Source organism: Balaenoptera acutorostrata, chromosome 6, assembly GCF_949987535.1.
Source record: "Balaenoptera acutorostrata chromosome 6, mBalAcu1.1, whole genome shotgun sequence".
NCBI classification, from domain to species: Eukaryota; Metazoa; Chordata; class Mammalia; order Artiodactyla; family Balaenopteridae; genus Balaenoptera; species Balaenoptera acutorostrata.
Window position 1 is genome coordinate 115,062,976 of NC_080069.1, and position 8,944 is coordinate 115,071,919.

At 47.6% G+C, this 8,944-nt stretch overlaps 1 non-coding gene across 1 annotated transcript; it reads left to right on the forward strand.

The window, feature by feature from the left end:
* The first annotated feature begins 7,999 nt into the window (after positions 1-7,999).
* On the forward strand, positions 8,000-8,103 carry LOC114235559 (U6 spliceosomal RNA). Its single transcript, XR_003621711.1, has one exon. It is a non-coding gene; the product is annotated as a U6 spliceosomal RNA (small nuclear RNA).
* The last annotated feature ends 841 nt before the right edge of the window (positions 8,104-8,944 follow it).

Genomic DNA, 8,944 nt, shown 5'->3' on the forward strand with positions numbered 1-8,944 from the left:
ATAACACAGACATTTAATAACTTTAAAACAATACTTTGTTATGAGAATCGGCCTTGTTGCTAGAAACTGATCAGGATAATGAACTAGGGCAGAAGAATCCAACTCAGGCTGACAACCAGGCCCCTCCCAGTGAAGAGGAGAAGCAAGCCATTCCCAAAGGTATGCAGACACTACCTTGCAGCCCCACCTTCAGCTGCAGAGAGAGAATCCCAGGGAGGGAGCCTTGAGCATCACTTAGTCCCATGTTCTCAAACTTCAGTCATTCATGTACAGACCCTCTGTGATTTTTGTCATTTCCCTTTACCATCTTCAGTATAGTTCACTATTTCTTTTTTCAATCATTTCATTCTTTTTACTAAAATAATTTTATTTCAAAGGGAAGCTTTATAACCTGTCAGTAAAAACGAAAACAAAAAATCTTAAAAAAAATTTTTTAAGAAGGAATATTACAATAGTAAAAAGAAAGCCAGTGACCACAAACACAAGGTGACCGGGATGCGACACTGAGAACAAGCAGCACTGTTGCATCCCACTGGACACCGTGCCTGTGAGGCCGGCCAAAGCGCTTTGTGTAAAAAGGAAGATTAGCAAATGTTCAGGGCACATAAAGGGCAAACCAGCAGCAAGTGGATATTGTCCTTGATGTAATCAGAGGGATGGGATTGGAAGGGAATAGCTTCTCCCATGTGACTTAATGGCCCTTCACATGGTGGCTTAGGTACCTCCAAGGAGTTCTCAAACCACTGATGGGTGATTTGGATTTAGACTAGCTTCCCAAACACACACACACACACACACACACACACACACACACACGCACACACATGCACACACACACACTCATTCAGCCAGACCTTCCCTCCCCGGCCTCCCCCAGCTACAGGCCAGCCTCGGCAGAGCCCCTGACTTGCCTGGTAGCTGGGCACTGTCCCTGTGGCCCTGGGCAATGACGAGGGTCCCAATCCCCACAGTACAGACAGGTCAGAAGCACAATGCCACTACTGCCATGGCAGAGGCTGATGGGAACATGTCCCTCTCACAACTCAGACTCCACTAGGGCTGACCCTAGTCCCAAGCAAGCCAAACATGGCTGGGTTTTAGGTAATCTGGACCATGGCCTCCCCTCTCTGACCCCTCACCAGCACCAGTCCCATCTGCTCTCCACCCCATCCTCCCCAGCCTTTGCATCAGCTTTGCATCCCTCTGCCTGGTACACTGGTGCCTGCACCTGTGCATGGTTGCCTCCCTCTGGTCATTCAGGTCTCAGCTTCCCCAGGGAAACTGTCCTTCAATGCTGAGTCTAAAGTCGTCTCCATCAGGCTTCCCTGATGGCGCAGTGGTTAAGAATCCGCCTGCCAACGCAGGGGACACGGGTTCAAGCCCTGGTCCAGGAAGATCCCACATGCCATGGAGCAACTAAGCCCATGCGCCACAACTACTGAGCCTGCGCTCTAGAGCCTGCGAGCCACAACTACTGAGCCCGCGTGCCACAACTACTGAAGCCTGCACGCCTAGAGCCTGTGCTCCACAACAAGAGAAGCCACCGCAATGAGAAGCCCACACACCACAACAAAGAGTAGCCCCTGCTCTCTGCAACTAGAGAAAGCCTGTGTGCAGCAACGAAGACCCAAAGCAGCCAAAAATAAATAAATAAAATAAATTTTAAAAAAAAATTTTAAAATAAAGTCGTTCCCATCACAAGCCCTCTCGTCTCTTCACTAGCAGGTATTTATTTATTAGTTTTCCTGCTTAGGGCCTGTCTCCTGTCACTGGAGTCTGAGCTCCATGAAAGCAGAGCTTGCTCCCTACTTGTTCATCAGCACCCAGGAGACCCCCAACAAATGTCTGCAAATAACCGAGTGATCTGTCTCAGAACCTTGGGCAAGTTCATGAACAGTCTGCTGAACAAGCCACCCTTGCTTGGTTCCGAGGTCACGGCCACTGAATGGGCCACACTTCTTTCATTTTATTCGTGCAGCATATTTGTTGAGGCCACCCCTAAGTCAGGTTCCAGGCAGAAATCTCTAGACTGCAATCTCAGATCACTAAGGTTGGAGAGCAGAGGGGATATTTCCAGTGACTCTCTCCATCTTGAAATTCTATGAAAATGAGAAAACCCATCTTCAGGAAAAAATACTCCACCTAAACACCCCATCCTGGGCTGCAGCCAGGGACCTGGGCAGCAAAAAAAGCTGTGGCATTTCTGTTGTCTGTGGCAATAATACTCTCACGTGCCAGGCACACAGCTCTGAACCCCAGTTCAGTGTTTGAGGCAGCTCAGTGGCCAACAGAGGCCAGAGGCTGTAGAGTGCAGTGAGGTTAGGCTGACCCTTACTAGCTTGGTTGACAGCATGACCTGCCAGAAAGAGCAGTGACAAGGCTTGTGCAGTCTTGTAAGCCCTAAGCGTGATGCCCAATACAGAGTGGGTGTTCAGGAAGCAGTAGCTACTGTTGCCATTGTAACCAGTTAATTCCCTGCTCAGAGGATCTGCCAGCTCTCCTGGCAGGTCTGTGTCATGCACCGCAGGCTATCCAATGTGACTGATGCCTGTGTGCCAGCCTCGGGGGCACCAAGCTGAGCAAGGCTCACCCCTCCCCTTGAGAACCTGCTGGGAGGTGGGGAAGCCAGATGTAGCCGCACGCATATGGTGTTCTTGGTGCTTTGAGAGCCGAGAGCCTGAGGTCTCCGTGCCTTGCCGAGGAGTGTGGGCTGCTCCTGGAAACACAGAGGTGCCGGCACCTCCCAGTCTGCCTCCCTGTCAGCGTGAAGAGCCTCCTCTGGTCCCCTCTTGATGTGGTCCTCTAAGGGGACCTCTGCCCTCTAGATTTTCTCCCTAGGACTTTAACTCCTAAAATTTCCCCTTGGCAGGTGGGAAACGAAGACATAACAATAACTATCTATAGGATAGATATAGATATCTACAGCGTCCGGGTGTGTGCTCTGTGCCAGGCGCAGTGCCGAGTCTTTTTGTTTTGTATTTATTTTTGGCTGCGTTGGGTCTTCGTTGCTGCACCCGGGCTTTCTCTAGTTGCGGAGAGCCGGGGCTACTCTTCGTTGCAGCGCGCGGGCTTCTCATTGCAGTGGCTTCTCTTGTTGCAGAGCACGGGCTCTAGGCACGCGAGCTTCAGTAGTTGTGGCATGTGGGCTTCAGTAGGTGTGGCTCGCGGGCTCTAGAGCGCAGGCTCAGTAGCTGTGGCGCACGGGCTTTGTTGCTCCGCGGCATGTAGGATCTTCCCAGACCAGGGCTCGAACCCGTGTCCCCTGCCTTGGCAGGCGGATTCTTAACCACTGCACCACCAGGGAAGCCCAGTGCCGAGTCTTTACAGCATCGTCCCATTGAATCCTCCTGGTGACCCCACAAAATAGGTACTGTTGCTGTCCACATTTCACAAATGGGGAAACTGGGGCACCAACTGCTATGTCACGTGTTCAAGGTCACACAGCTGCAGCACCACCCTCTCAAAACACCACACTGGTGGTTCTCAAACCCAGATCCCTTCAGAATCACTGCCAATGCCCAGGTGCCACCCCAGAACAACAGACCATGGCCTCTGGGGGCGAGGACTGAGATTTGGTCTGTTTTTAAAGCTGCCCAGGAGATCGTGCCATGCATTCAGGTTTGAGGGCCCCTGCCCTTCACCCTCCCACTGCTCAGAAGGAGCACCCCAGGCGTGATGGGGTAGATCTGTCAGTTGCCAAGCTGCACCTAGGGAAGCACTCTCCTCCCGGCTGCCCCAGAAGAAGAAGGAGAGAGAGCAGGCCTTAGCCTGGCATGTCAGCCATTTCTCCCCAACAGGGAGACTGCGGGTGGGGGTGGGATTCCTAGGGCACAGAGCACAAAGGCTCCCTCTGCTCCCAGGCAGTGCCCAGACGCTACCCCGCCCACTGGGCCCAGTCTAAGCTCTGCCCACAGCTGGGGCCAGCCCCTCGACCCCCTACATTCCAACAGGGACCCCATGAGGCAGGAACAGACAGGGCTTTCAGGATGCATGCCTGCCAGGGGGGATGAATTATTACCCCCCTGCTATGGCAGAATTATCTGCCATGAGCTCAGGGTGGCATTTCACGTGCCAAAGGTTGGCTGGCCCTGCCCTGGCCCTGGCCGCTTGGCTCCAGGGCCCTCATTCCGACTGTGCAAGGACAGAAACTTTATTCTCTTCCACTGCAAGAGGCCTCCGCCCCTCACCATCTGTGCAGCATCCCCCTCCGTGACGCCCCTGCCCCCACCCAGGGGCCAGGGCCTCCCTTCTCCATGGCTCAACACAGAGCGGATTAGATAGGGTGATTCCAAAGTCAAGTTTCCCAGGTCCTTTTAAGCCAGGGATTTTATTGACAGGGAAAGCCATTGTTACCAAGATGTCCATGTCCCACCCCAACCTGTCCTGCTTTCTGCATGAGGCCCTGACAGATTCGAACAGCTGCTGCAGCTGGAACAAGCTTCTTGTGGAAGGAGCCAGGGCTTTGGGAGCCAGACAGCCCTTGGTTTTAATCCCAGGTCTGCCACCTACCACCTGTGGAACTTGGGCACTCTACCTGAAGTCTCTGGTCTCAGTTTCCTCCTCTGTAAAATGGGGATGACAACCTTGATCTTCCAGGAATGTTGTGAGGTTGAAATGAGCTAATGGATGTGCAAAAGCACTGAGTGGGAGCACAGAGGGTGTACAGCAGGGCAAGCACAATGCACCATGAGGGACCTCAAAGACTGACTTGGGGTATCACCCTCGGTCTGACCCCCAGGGCCTCAGGTCGGGCCAGACCCAAAGTGAGTTGTCGGCAAACGCGAGCATATCCTCAAACTGATGCTCTTCCTTGCCTTCTCTAACAGAGAGTGGAGAGGGCAAATGTCTTTCATCCAGTGAGCCTACTTGGATTGATTGGTAGTGGTCATCTACGGGAGCTGCCCACCCAGGCCCAGGACAAGGGAGGACAGTGAGGGATTAGCAATCTTTGCCATGAGAACAAGAAGTTTGGGTGGTGAGATGTATGCTATGTTTGCCACTTCTGTTATAGGACAAGGTCTAAATAATGCTTCTTGTTCTAGTTTTTGCCTGGATTTGTGTAACAGCCTCTACATTGATCTTTCTGCTTGTCCCTTCCTACCCTCTGATCTTCAACTTCTAGAGTGAATTTTCTAAAATGAAAATCTGACCATTTCACTCCATTACCTGTCACTGTCCCATGGCTCCTCCCATTGCACTGAGGATCCCAGGGGTGGCTTTTAAAGCCTCCCTCCATCCACCGTCTCAGACTCATCCATGGCCACTCACTTCCAAATATCCCAACCTCAAGCCCCATAGGTCTGAGGGCCTTCAAGAACCAAGATGTGAGGATCCAAGGCAGCTTGGAAAGTCAAACCCAAAACCCTGTGCCCAGACTCACAAGATCAGAGGGGTAGCCAGAGAGTTCACTGCATTTACCACCAGTGAGTTTAACAAACCAGAGGGAGCTGGTAAACTTCCAATGGACCCTGAAGTGCAGTTTAGCAAAGCTGTCACCTGCTCACCCTTAACCACACTGATGGGATTAGTCCTGAGTCGCCCCTGCAGAGGGGAATTTACACTGCTCTGTCTCCTGATTGCCCATTCCAAGACAAATCTCCTTGGCAGCCAGACACAGGGTAGAGGCTTCCAGGCACCGCTGGGTCCAAAGCTTTCTAGTCCAGGGTCCAGGCATGTATGAGGGCCCTTGCCCCACAGAAGGCCAGTGGGGTTCCTCCTCATTCCCTCCCAGTTCCAACTCTTGCTATTCCCCTGAAGACAATCAGATATTCCAGTCTTTCAATTTCACAAACTCCTACCCTATGCTCCTGCTCTGGCCAGGTACGGAGATGAGCCTTGGGGATTCAGAGATGGTGCAATGCAAAAGTGTTCAGTGGACATTGTCAATGAACCAGACAGGAGGGGTTGATGGTCAGGGCGCATAACCAGCGCCACATGGCTGAGGAATGAGGAACTCATAAACAAATCTCCATTTGTTTCTAAAAGATTGGGATGTCGACTAAAATGCTAAGGAAGAGTCTAGACTTGCTGAAGAGGCAAGCATATGAATGAGTTCCTTGAGGGAAAATAGCTTCTTTAAAGAAAAGAATCCAAACAGGTTTTTTTTTTTCTTTCTTTTTTTCTGTTTAACTTTTTACTTTGAAATAATGACAAAGTTATAGAAAAATTAGAAGAGTAGCACAAATAACTCCTAAATACTCTTCCCCTTGATTCACCAATTATTCACACTTTGCGACATTTGCTTTGTCATTCTATGTACAGCTTTTTTCTGAACACTTGAGGGTAAGTTGCAAATATGATGCCCCTTTTCCCCTAAATACTTCAGTGTATATTGCCTAAGAACATGAACATTCAGATAACCACAGTACAATTAGCAAAATCAGGAAATGTAGAGTTGACATAAAATTATATCTAATCTACAGGTCTTATACAAATTTGGTGAAGCTTAGAGCAGTTTTTTTTCCAGTTCAGGATCCAATCCAGAATAACACATCACATTTAAGTCTCCCTTAACTCTAGAACAGTTCCCCAGCCTTCCTTTGTCTTCCATGACATTGCCATTTTTGAAGAGTACAGGTCATTTATTTTGTAAAATATTCCTCGATTTTCATTTGTCAGAGATTTCCTCATGATTAGATTCAGGCTATGCATTTGGGGCAGAGATACCACAGAAATGATACTATGTCTTTCTCCATACATCATATTAAGAAGCACTTGATGTCAATTTGCCCTATTACTGGTGATGGTTACTTTGATCACTTGGTTAAGGTGGTGTCCACCAGTTTTATCTACCATACAATCACTATTTTCTCTTTATAATTAATAAGTAATTTGCATGGGAGTACTTTGATGCTATATAAATATTTTATTTCTCATCAAGTTTTCACCCTCTAATTTTAGCATCTTGATTTTTATCTACATTAATTATTTCTCTGATGACTGCAAAATTGTGACTTAAGAATTTCTATTATTATGAGTCAGCGTTCTACTGAAAGAAGAGCTTACAGTATACATACATACAGTGGATGATGGGCACATGAATTCTTATCTTATTCAATGGGTTATAATTCATTACTATTTTTGGAGCTTCCCTGGGGGCCCAGTGGTAAAGAAGCCACCTGTCAATGCCAAGGACGTGGGTTCGATCCCTGGTCCGGGAAGATCCCACATGCCAAGGAGCAACTAAGCCCATGTGCCACAACTACTGAGCCCGTGTGCCACAACTACTGAAGCCTGCACGCCTAGAGCCCGTGCTCCACAACAAGAGAAGCCACTGCAATGAGAAGCCCGTGCACCGCAACTAGAGAAAGCACACGTGCAGCAACGAAGACCCAACGCAGCCAAAAATAAATAAATTTTAAAATTCATTACTATTATTATTTACTTGATAACCAAATTGTTCCAGATTTGGCCAGTGAGAGCTCATTCAGCGTGGCTGCTATGTCCTTTTGATGTGTCTCTCTTATTCATTGAGCACTTCCTTATTTTCTGACACAAAAGGATGCTCTAGACTCATCCTATATTTTCTATGGCCTTGCCCAGCAACCAGCCATTTCTTCTAGCAGCTCTGGTTTCCCTGGGGGAGGATGGTATTATGGTGTTTAGAAGCAAGGAGCTGGGCACAGCTGGGCTCACTGTTCGCAGGGTATCATTGCTTCTAGGTCCTCTCAGTGGATAGAACTAGGAAACACATACACATATAAATATAAATCCAAGAGTTCATACTGATGCCTCCAGTTCCCATCCAATACCACAGCGTTCTTCCTGGCCTTCCCCATTTCCTATTTGTATGTCCCTTCTACAACAGTGAGAAACCTGCCTCTCAACATCCTCAATATATTTCACCTTTTACTCAGTCTGCCAATGCACAGAGACTAGTTTCAGAATTAGTCACTATGAAAAACAAGCCCATTAGGTAGAGTTCAGTATTTGTTTGCAATTCTTTTTATCTTTAGACTGAGGGTATATATCAAAGTTCTGTGTTCAAAAGTTACTTGGGGTGCTTGCAGTACAGATACTAAAATTGGAACAATACAGAGAAGATTAGCATGACTCCTGCACAAGGATGACCAAAAAATAGTTACTTAAATTAGTCCTTTTTTTCACTTCAGTGTGGTTTGTTATTCATTTGAAACATAATTCAATAATTTATAAATATAGAGCTACTTCATTAGAGATTTTTATTTCTTTCCATGGCTTGTTTTAGTTCTCTTATAAATAACATGTAACTAAATTTTCTTTTCCCCACTTTTTTCAGCTTGTCTTCTTGTTGTTTTTGTTTTAATAAAGGAAATTAACCCATTTACATGTATAGTGAGAGCTAATATGTCTGGTCTTTTTCCTGACATCTTGTTTGTGTTATTTCTTCAATATGGATGGGAGAGAATTAGGAGACCCTTGTATCTGCCAGAGCCCAGCACCTGGTCTGGAGCGTAGCAATGCTCAGCAGATATTTGTGGAATGTTGGCTGGAAGCTCAACAAGTGACTTCCCCTTGTACCTGGATAGATAGACACAGGGTCTTGACCTTACTGTGATTATAACGATGACTATGGCAGTAGTTACCATTAAGTTGAATAATTATGAAAAGTCTTAGCAAAGGGCCTGGATGGGGTGATCACTGAATAAACTGCACCTGCTATTGATTGAGCATTGACTAAGAACCAGGCATGGTGCTCCATTATCTTATTTAATCCTCCCAATAATCCCATTTTACAGATGGGGAAACCTGGGGTTTAGAGAGTCATTTGTTCTTATACCTAGGAAGCAGTCAAGTTGGGATCTGAATCCAGACCTGACTTCAAAATCCACACTTTATCCACCACATGTCCCAGCCTCTACAAATGCAAAAACAAACACATACAGAGTCAGCTAATTCCAGGAATTCTGAAGCTCTTGCTCACAAGGTCAAAGATTCCTTAGCTGGACCCAACTGCCAGCCAGTC